This window comes from Acomys russatus, chromosome 3 (genome assembly GCF_903995435.1).
Source record: "Acomys russatus chromosome 3, mAcoRus1.1, whole genome shotgun sequence".
Lineage (NCBI taxonomy): Eukaryota > Metazoa > Chordata > Mammalia > Rodentia > Muridae > Acomys > Acomys russatus.
In genome coordinates, this window is record NC_067139.1 from 33,313,119 (window position 1) to 33,324,124 (window position 11,006).

Consider the following 11,006-nt stretch of genomic DNA (forward strand, 5'->3'; position numbering starts at 1 on the left):
GAGAGTAACTTCCTCTTTCCCATCTCTCCTCAGACTGGGTGTGGGCCAAGAAACAGGGAAGACTGCAGTGTTAGACAGTGACAGCAGATGGCACTCTAGGGAAAGGATAAGCATATTAGAAACAAAACTGAAGCATCCACAGCGGGCACAGCTGGCGATGTGGGTGTCTGACACCAAGCACGTCTTGCACATTCCGAGATGTGTCCACTCTGGATGATTCAGTTCAGAGAGGCATTCACTGTGAGGCCCCTTCATCCCTTGCTCTGACATTCGCTTTAAACTGGAGGAAAGTTTAGTGATGAACAGATGGCGCTGGTGACCAGGAAAGCAAAGTGGGTCTATGTCTGATGTTCCCACCACAGGCCTGGGACAACATCAATGTCACGGCAAAGTCTCCGGGGTTTTTGAAAATGGAGGTCACAGACCATGCAGGTGCTGCGACGACACAAGTTCCTCAGATACCGCCTTAACGGAAGTGTTGACACTGTGGTTCGGGTCTAGCAGTGAGAATGGTTGGCTCCCTTTGGGGATAAGTTGAAAGACTGTGTTTGAGATGAGAGTCCTACTTTTTGCAAAGCCACTGTTTTATGGTGTCTGAAAACAATGTTGTGTGTTCCTTCCAATCAGAAAATGATAGGGGAGGAATTGCTCAAAGACTCAGGGTGGAGTTTTCTTTAAACTCTTACAAAAGGGAGAGGAGAGCGAACAAACTAGAACTGAGACACGGAGAGTTGAAAAGAGATCTGGAGTTTCATTTTTACTCACAGGACACAGTACATATCTAAAATAGGCAGAAGAAAAATCAAAGAACTAGGGATGTCGCTCAGTAGATGGAGAGCTGCCCAGTGTTCACAGGGCTACAAGTTCAATTACCAGCACTGCTAAAAGAGGAGATGAAACCTCATCGGTGCAGAATGAAACAATCTTATAGCAATTTTTGCTCTCGGGTACTCTAGTCTATGAAGTTTCTGTCTATACTGAGTTAGTGCACGTCTCACCATTGCTCCTGGGGAGATGCCACACTGAGTTCCTGTTACCCACTCGTCACATTTTCATTCATCCTTCCATAAATAGCTAACATGTTATAGCCAAACCTTGAAAGAGCCGGAAGGCTAGTGCTTTGGATCTGGTTCCTGGCCTCCAGAGGGTGGTGCTATTGAGAAACAGCTGGGGCGTGGTGGTCCAACCTCTCAAAGCTTCATTGAAGATCCATTTTCCATCCATTTTCCTAAAATTAATAGAATTTCATGCTTCTTTACAGCTGACTAAAACTCTACATCTTTATGCAGTCATCTGTTAATGGGCATCTACGTTAATTGGATACTTTGGCTGTTGCATATGAAGAAGCAATAAGCGTGGGTAGAGAAGTTTTGTTGTAGTTTGTCAACTTAGCTCGCCAGGGGCAGGTGAGCTAGACCTACCACAGTTCTACTTTTCACTTTTAAAGAAATGTTCATACTTATTTCCATTTTGGCTGCACTAATTTACCTTTACAACAACTTTATATAAGAACCCCACCTCCACCCGACCCCAGGCACACCTCGTCAATAGCACGCGTCCTTGCTGATAGCCATTCTGACTGATGAGATGGGATCTTGTGCAATATTTTAGTTGTTTTGGGGTGGTTGAAAACAGGTTCTGACTATGCATCCCAAGATGGCTTCAAATTCACAGCAATCCTCCTGCCTCAGCCACCAGAATTCTAGGATTATAGTCCTACACCACTGTGTTCAGTTTCAATGTAGTTTCGACTTGCATTTCCAAAAGGCAGGATATGCACTTTGCTTGACTATAGCTGGTGCCACTGGAGCCCATGAACTGTCAGGTGTGAGAATCAAGCAATTACGCACAGGCATTTCCCTTAATTCTAAGTTACTTCGATTAGATAAACGGAGTTTCGTCTTGTCTTCCTTTTAATGACTACTTTAATGAAACCTAGGATACCGTAAGGCAAATGACTGAGGACATCTCGCCCAGTTCCTCTGCGGGTCTACTCAATAGAAGGAGAAACATAAACAGGCAAATTAAACTTAACTCATTGCCTACTTGATACAACGAAGCTTCAAAATGTGGGTGGCTTTTCCGTTTTCTCAAAATACACAGTAGGATGTGCGTTAAAGAGTCCTGCATATGACTGAGTAAGGTCATAAGTTCTAGGTCATCCTAGGCAGCAAAGAGAGTTCCAGGATTGTCTAGGCTACATAGTAAGACCTGGTCTAACAGTGTCACCTAAAATGTCCTGAACATTGGGACAGGTTTTATTCTTAACTCTTATTATATTTCGTTTATTTATTTTGTGTCTGTATGTGTGGATGGCCACCCATGCACCGCAATGCACACATCAAAGTCAGAGGACAAGTTGAAAGAGTCAATTCTTTCCTTCCACTGTGTGTATCCTGGGGGTTGAACTTAGGTCACTATCCACTGAGCCATCTCATTAGCCCTGGGTACCATTTCTGTCTTACTGAAATGGATGAGGAACAGTTCCTCACAGTAGATGTTCTTTTTTATGCTGGACTTAGAAACTATGTGGAAAAGCTGGTCTGTCACATAATCATATTTTGAAATCATAAAATAAGAAGAATTCCTTTTTCTCCTTGGAAATAATCAGAAGATAAGAATAAAGAAAAATGCTGTTTTCACACAGAAGTTAATGTGTGGTTTGGTATTCTTTGGAAAGACCATGTAGAGCTTGTGAGGGGGCTACACTCTGGAGCTGTAGGTAGACATCACAGGGGTGGAGGGGACACCTATCAGAGCTCCAAACAACAAAATGTCTTTTAAGACCAATCAAATCACACAGGTCTTTCTTGATTACTCCACTAAAACTAACTTATTTGGACTCCAACTTTTGATTTCTTAGGTTCAAGTTCCTTCTGTTCCCAAATCATTGCCCCAGGTCTAGAGAGCTAGGCCAAGGATTCTAAACACACTCCTGCAGAGGATGTCAGTTTGGTTCCCACCCCCACCTACGTGAAGGTTCACAACTGCCTGTGACTCCAGGGGATCCGATAACCTCTTCTGACCTCCACGGGCACTGCACACTTGTAACACACACACTTGCATCCTATGCACATAAAATAAAAATAATCTCTAAAATCATTTCCCATTAGGGCTGGAGAGATAGTTCACTGGTTAAGTGTACTTGTTGCTTTTGCAGAGAACCAGGTTCGACTCCCAATGTCCAGGTGGCGGCTCACAACCCCAGATCAAGGTAATTCAGTGGAGGGGGGAGGGGAGTGCACGGGTGCACACACACAAAACATTCCTCATTCCTACAGATAAAACAGAACAAAACAAAATAAATCTCAAAAAAAAAAATTTTTTTCCCAAGGAAGAAAATTTTAGTTTACAGTGACATTTTGTGTGCCCTGGTTTGTAGATATTGAACATTTTACATGAAGATGACATATTAGTAATGTTCTCATTGCCCTGACCAAGTATCAACAAAAGTCAACTCATAGCTTAAGAAGGGATTCCAGCTGGTGTAGCGGAACAGACTCTTAATCCCAGCACTCAGGAGGTGAGGCAGACAGATCTCTGTGAGTTTGAGGCCTAAATGAATTGATCTAAGTAGTGAGTTCCAGGACAGCCAGGGCTACGTAAGAATACCCTGTCTCAACAAACAAACAAAAAAAGAAGGGATTCCTCCCATCATGGTGGGACGACAAGGCAGCATGAGGGGCTGGTTGCACTGCAGCCACAGTCAGGAAGCAGAGAGCGAACAGGAAGTGGGGCTGAGCTACAAAGACTGTCAACCTGTCCCCAGTCACCCACTTGCATAGTGAGGACTGGCTCCTAAAGGCTTCACAATCTTGAAAAACATCGCCACCAGCTGGGGGCCAAGCAAGTGTTCAAACACACAGTGAGCCTGTAAGGGCTGGTTCCCATCTAAATCACCACACATAACCAGCTAATAGATGCAGGCGTCTTTACTGGCGTTTGTAGACGGATACATTAGACAGCTGGACGTTAGCTCTGCACATTTGAAGACTGGCTGCTGGCCCTGAGTCAGATCCTCAGCAAGCCATCCTGTGAGGCCTTCCTTGAGAGATGTCTGTACTGCAAAAGGGATAGCTGGAATGCAGGTTTGGTGAGAGCACACAAAGACATTTGCATGCTAATCTCTGTGCATGACTGGTGTAAAGTGGGGGGGGGAGGGGAGAGAGAGAGAGAGATGAGACAGAGACGGGCAGCAAGAGAGAAACAGTGCAATTTCAAAATGAAAGGTGCATTACAACTTACAGAGTTTTGTTTTGTTTTGTTTTTGTTTTTGTTTTTGTTTTTGTTTTTTTTTGGCTGTCCTGGACTCACTTTGTAGACCAGGCTGGCCTCGAACTCACACCAATCTGCCTGCCTCTGACTCACAAGTGCTAGGATTAAAGGCATACGCCACCACGCCCTGCTATGACTTACATAGATTTTAAACTTAAATTTGAATTGAAGTTACTTTGTATACATTTTTTAAAAGTTTTTTGAGATAGGGTTTCTCTGTGTTATCTTGACTGTCCTGGACCAGGCTGGCCTCGAACTCACAATGATCCACTTGCCTCTGCCTCCCAAGTGCTGAGATTACAGGCATGAGGCACCATGCCCAGCTCTATATAAAGTTTAAACCATGCGAACAATACTTTTTTTGAACAATGAAGACGTGCGAAATTCGGAGAGCGGCTGGTTCTGGAGACTGACGTCGGGAGCAAGGCTAGAAAATGAAAGGCAGGGATTTAACCTTCTCTCCAGTAACCTCAGGCTCCCTTAGGCCAACATCTGCACTGTCTTTCTATTTAATGATACAACAATGTTTATGGTATGTTTCTGCCCGTGTTCCTGTAATCTTAAATGTCTTTGGTTACAAATGCATACATTGACTGAGAAGTACCACTTTGAGAACCCTCAAAGTGATGAGACGGTAAGAAGCTAGCAAGCATTTTATTAGGAACATCTTTCTTCTGGAGGAAAAGGCTAAATGAATATATGTGTGAAACGGAGTGATTTTTTTTCACTACAGACTTCATGAGCTGAGGAAACCCTGCCGAGGTGCTCAGCACAAGAGGCTAGACTTGGCCAGAAAGCAAATAGGAACCAGAGGTGTGCAAGTGCACACTATCTGGGCAAAAGTCCCTTCCTCCCATCCTTTATCATTTTTAAAAGATTTATTAGTTAATGTATTTATTTATTATGCATACAGTGCACATTAGGTCACATTATAGATGGTTGTGAACCACCATGTGGTTGCTGGGAATTGAACTCAGGACCTCTGGAAAAGCAGTCAGTGCTCTTAACTGCTGAGCCATCTCTCCATCCCCCCTTTATCTTTTTGTACCATAGGATTTATGTATGTGGGGGGGATTTTATTTGTATATGCCTGCATATATGTGCTCACACCAATGCATGCAGGAACCCTCAGAAGTCAGAAGAGTCATCAAGATCTCTAAAACTGGACTTACTGTGTGAGCCACCATGTAAACGCTGAGAACCGAACCCAGGACCTCTGCAAGAGCAGGATGTTCTCTTAACTGCGGAACCATCTCTGTGGGCCAGGTTCAGTTTAAACTCAACTTCATAAGGGAATAGCATAATACCTTGGTGCTTGATAGAAAGAAATAATTTGAGTCAGGAAATGGAGGTTTTAAAAGAGAAACAGATATTAATTCAAGTCTTTAAACCATCATGCTTGTGAAAAATATCTGTAGTAGAAAAATCAGTTTTCAGTCTCTTCCTTTTATGATTGGAAAGCATTTTATTTCAAGCTCCAGTAAGCACTCAATATTTTTGACGTGTTAAACCCTATATCGCTTCACAGCATCTTCCATGTACAAAATTGCCATATCTAATTTTAGTATACTTTGGAACTTCCCATATAAACTATCACACACTAATTTTATTTATGAATATGAATTAATGTTTAAACAAAATTATAATATAAAAGTGTAAGTGGGAGCAAGAAGAATCAAAAGTAATCTATTGCCACTTTTGCATATGTATTATTGCTTCTAGTTTAGAGTTTCTGTGTGAATGTTTCCATATCTGTTTCTCGTGCTTTTCTTGGGCTCTTTTACTTCTGTTTGTTTGTTTTGTCCTATTCAGATGTATTAGCTTTTGTGATATTATATTATATATATTATATTTTATTTATTTTATATTATATTATTATCCCTTAGAAGCCTGTGTGTTTTCTAATGAGAGACAAACAGGTGGTGGATCCAGACAGAAAGTGAGGTGAGGAAGAACTAGGAGGAGCATAAGGAGGAAAAACCAGAACATATATGAGGGAGAAATCTATCTTCAATAAAGGAAAAAATGGAATTGTTTTCCAGCTATTGGGATATGCACTTAGATTTAGGTATGAGAGGGGGTTAACCCGTGAAAGAGGATTAAAAATGCCCTAGGAAAGTGCCTGCTCTCCACAGCCTTGCTTGAGATGTCTTTAGGAAAACACTTTTCCCCTGCAGGCAATTTAGGTGATTTGTTTGCTTGCTTGCTCGTTTGTTTGTTTGTTTGTTTGTTTGTTGATATGAGGTCTGGCTACATAACTGTCCTGTAGACCAGGCTAGCCTCGAAATCACAGAGATCCACTTGTTTCTGCTTCTCAAGGGCTAAGGTTAAAGGTGTGTGCAACCACCGAGCCTGTCTGGTTAGATGAGTTGAAAGGGCTTGACTCTGAGCCAACAGGAAGTACAAAGTACATCTGAGGAGTGAGTGCTTCCTCTCCCTTCTCATGACCCCCTCAGGAGGACGAGTCAGCATGAAATGATAAGATCGGCATGATCTGAAAAACTGCTTTTGTTTTCATTTTTATTTTTATGAGTTTATGTATCTGCATGTACGTCTGTGCTGTGGCATTAGTGTGGTGGGCAGAGGACAGGTGGAAACCGTTCCTCCTTCCACTGTGTGTGCCTGTGTGTCAGTCTTGGCAGCCAGTGCCGTTACCCACTGAGGCATCTGATCGACCCTGTTTTGTTTCTGAGATGGCGTCTGGAGTAGCTCAGGCCTTCTTCCTCTGTGTAGCAGGGGAAAGCTTTGACCTTCTTCTTTTTCTCTTGCCTCTTCCTCCTAAGACTCCATGCCTGGCTCAGGATGTATAAAACTGAATACTTCTGTGAATTAGCTCGTATCTGGGAGACAATTATGAAATGCATAAGGGTTTTGAGAGTGGTTGTGTGACTGCTGTCCACCCGAAGACAATTGTTCTGGGAGTGTAGGGAACCCAACTGTTCCACAGCCTATATCAGCAAGTGGCCTGCAATGGGGAATCTACCTGCATAATGCCCTGTCTCAGAGTAAAGCTGGGACTGGTGGCAGCCTCCCGCAGGAGCTGAAGTTCCAACCCTGGTCTGTGGCACTCACTCACTCACCAAAGATCAGCTTCGTCACCTGCACCTGCCGCCCTCCTTCCCCACCACACAGGGTCCCTTTACTTAAGGTGTTCACTGGCAGATGAGCTTCTGGCTTCCAGTGAATTTATTCCCAGAAAGGTGCCTACGTGTTTTCTTCACAAAAGGAGAGAAAGAGTGACCACCGTGTGTCTTGTGTTATTCACAGAAGCCAGATGCAGTTTCCTTTCAGGCTTTGATGACTCATTTGAAAACGTAGGGAGAACCTTGCCCTCTGTGCCTTTTGCTGTGATTTTCAAAGCACGAGCACCTTCAGCCTCCTTTGAAGATGAATTTAACTCCAGACTGGATCAAGTGTGACTTTTTGTTGCAGAAAGAAGCACCCTGGGAAGGTGGCCAGTCAGACAGTTACAAGGACTTTGCTAATATAAAAGTTATTTAAATTTTAAAAATGGCTCAAATCTCCTCTCAGCTGCCCCTGCCTCTGTGGAGTGGAGCTGACGGTTCCCTCATAAAGTCTGTTTCTTCATGTACAAAACAAGTACTTCAGTAGCCACCTTTGTTTCCTTTAGCCTAGTTTACATGTCTATATTTGTTTATTGTTTTCTTTTTTAAATATTTTAAACCGAGCGTGGTGGCCCAGGCCTGTAATCCCAGCACTCAAGGAGGCACAGGCAGGAGGATCTCTGTGAGTTTGAGGTCAGCCTAGTCTACAGAGTGAGTTCCAGGACAGCCAAGGCTACACAGAGAAACCTTGTCTCAAAAAGCAGAACAACAACAACAAATGCTTCTTCCAATGTTTCCCATAAAAGCCTCATAATTCTACTATTCTCATTTATATTTGTGGCCTATTATGGTTAATATGTATGAGATTTAAATATTTCTTTCCTATGTCCATCCATCTCTATCTTTCCTTCCTTCCTTCTTTCTTTCCTTCCTTATATTTATTTATATTTTAAGACAGAATCTCATGTAACCTAGGCTGGCCTCAAACTGGATAGGTAACTGAGGCTGACCTTGAACGTCTTATACTCTTGCCACTATTGTCTAAGGGCTGGGATTACAGCCGTATCCCTCCACAGTCTGTTTACTAAGGCTGGGGCTTGAGCTAGAGGATTCATACATGCTTAGCAAGCACTTACCAACAGCTGCATCTCCAGGCCCTAAGACTATTTTCCTCTATGTGTGTGTGTGTGTGCGCGCGCGCGCATGCACGTGCGTGAGTGCAGATGCATGAGGAAGCCAGAAGAGGGTATCACAGCCACTGGAGTTGGAGTTGCAGGTATTTGTGAGCTGCTCTATGTAGTTGCTGGGAACTCAGGTCCTCTGCAAAAGCAGGAAGTGCTCTTAACTGCTGAGTCATCTCTTTAGCCCCTGTTTCTATCCTTTAATGTCATTTTCATGATAGTTTCTTTTATGGTCCTTGGCAAGCTATTCCAGTATCCAGTTCATCCTGGCATCAGAATCCCTTCTCTTCTTCAGTTGTAATTGTTTTGGTTTCAGTTATGACAGCTGAGTTTCTGTTAGATCCTGTATGTGTGGATGCTGTCAAGACACCCCAGATTCCCCTTAAGTCCCCTCTGCTAGTATTTCCGATCAGGGTGAGTGAGTAGGTCATCTTGGATAACCGCCATGGGCTGAAGGTCCATGGCAACAGCATCTCCAAGCCTTTGCAGGGCAAGTGAAGCTTACTTGGTTCTGTGAAAGTCTCCTCGTGGTACAAGCCAGAGGCCAGTGTGGGAATACAGGTGTCAGACAGGAGTTGTCAGTCTTCACTGAGACGCAAGTGATTACATTGACATGATGGCATCTGGTCAAAAGAGTCAGGAAAGGGGCCTGGAGAGATGGCTCAGTGCTTAAGGACATTCACTGCTCTTCCAGAGGACCCAGGTTCAAATCCTAGCACTCGCATGGCAGCTCACAACTGTCTATAACTCCAAGATCTGATACTCCCACATAGACATACATGCTACCAAAACAACAATGCACATAAAATAAAGGTAAATAAAATTTAAAAGTGTCAGGAAAGCTACTGGTGTGATGGCCCACAGGTAATGGCTTTCTGCACAAGCCTGAGGACCTGAGTTTAATCCCAAGGCCCCTGTAAAAAGGCCAGGTGCGGAACTCATCTGTCGTTCCAGCATGCCTAAGTTGAGGTGGGAGGCAGAGACAGGAGATGTCAGCTATCCTGAAGTATACAACAAATAAGAGACCCTGCCTCTGCAAGGTAGGAAAGAACCATCTTCTAAACAGTGACCTCTGACCTCCACACATATACCATGGTACCTAGCAGCCAAACTCACACATATACATCATACAAATAGTGGTGGTGGTGGTGGTGATGATGATGACGATGACGACAATTATAGTAATAATACTTAATAAACTTTAAAAAATACCCAGAAGAGTGCAAAAGCTTCAGGCAATCAAGGCCATCAGAGCTCCCAAGAGCAGATGCCAACACTAGTTCATGTCTAATTGTCACGATCCCTCCAGTGGAACCTGTGTGACAAATGTTACTGCACAACCCGAGGCGATGACCCCTGGCCAAGGAGAGCCTCCTGGAGTGGGTCTAATGTTCTTGCCAGGAGTAACTGATTGCACTTTTTCTTTTTTTCTCATTGTTTTGGCACATTTTGTCTGTTTTTTTTCTGACCTACTTTCATATCAGAACTTTTCAAACATGACTATGTTGCTATGAAACGCTCTAACTTGGGACTGCAGCCAAGGGTCATTCAGGCCCAGAGTTTATATAGCTCCACTCCACTTGTTAAAACAAACATGGCTGAGGATTAATCATCAGTTGATAGTTTATATTGTGACTTACAAATAAACTGTTTAAGAAAGCTCCAAATAGTAACGATCAGATAAAAAGAAGACCTAAGAAAAAACTGTCTGGACACACAGGTGTTTGGCATAATGAGAGAACACTGACCTTTGATAAAGAGGGCACGTGCGTGCCGATACCAAGCTAATGACTTAAGAATGGTGACTCGAGGTTGATGACAACATTATTACTTTGCATCCTGTATTTTGAACTGTATGGAAAAAAATGTAACCACAAAAAAACTCCCCGTTTCAAAAAAATGTGTATAAAAATCTTGCTTGCGTGCCTGCAAAATACACTCAGATCAAACTTCCCCTGGGTTGGTCCCCTCACCTATCTCTGTCCACCGACACTTCACGAACTCCCATTCCCAAAGACCTGACTAAGACGGCCCATGGCATCTAATGGATGAAACCGCGGGCAACAATAGGTATGAAAGGAAAATGATTGTTTTAAGGACCGGGAGGAAGCCGGGCGCGGTGGCGCACGCCTTTAATCCCAGCACTCGGGAGGCAGAGGCAGGCGGATCGCTGTGAGTTCGAGGCCAGCCTGGTCTACAAAAGTGAGTCCAGGACAGCCAAGGCTACACAGAGAAACCCTGTCTCAAAAAACCAAAAAAAAAAAAAAAAAAAAAAGGACCAGGAGGAGCCTGCTGAGAGCCAAGAACGCCACTAGAGCCCTACCCAACCACAGGGTTCCCAACTAGCTCTTGCTTGGGGTTAAAGACTGGGCTTTGCAGAAAAGACAGATCTATCTGGAGTGCAGCCAGGGGCTGCCCAGGAGCTGCCTGCCTCTGTGGTTTTTTTTTTTTTTTTTTTTTTTTTTTAATAATAATGGGATGTATT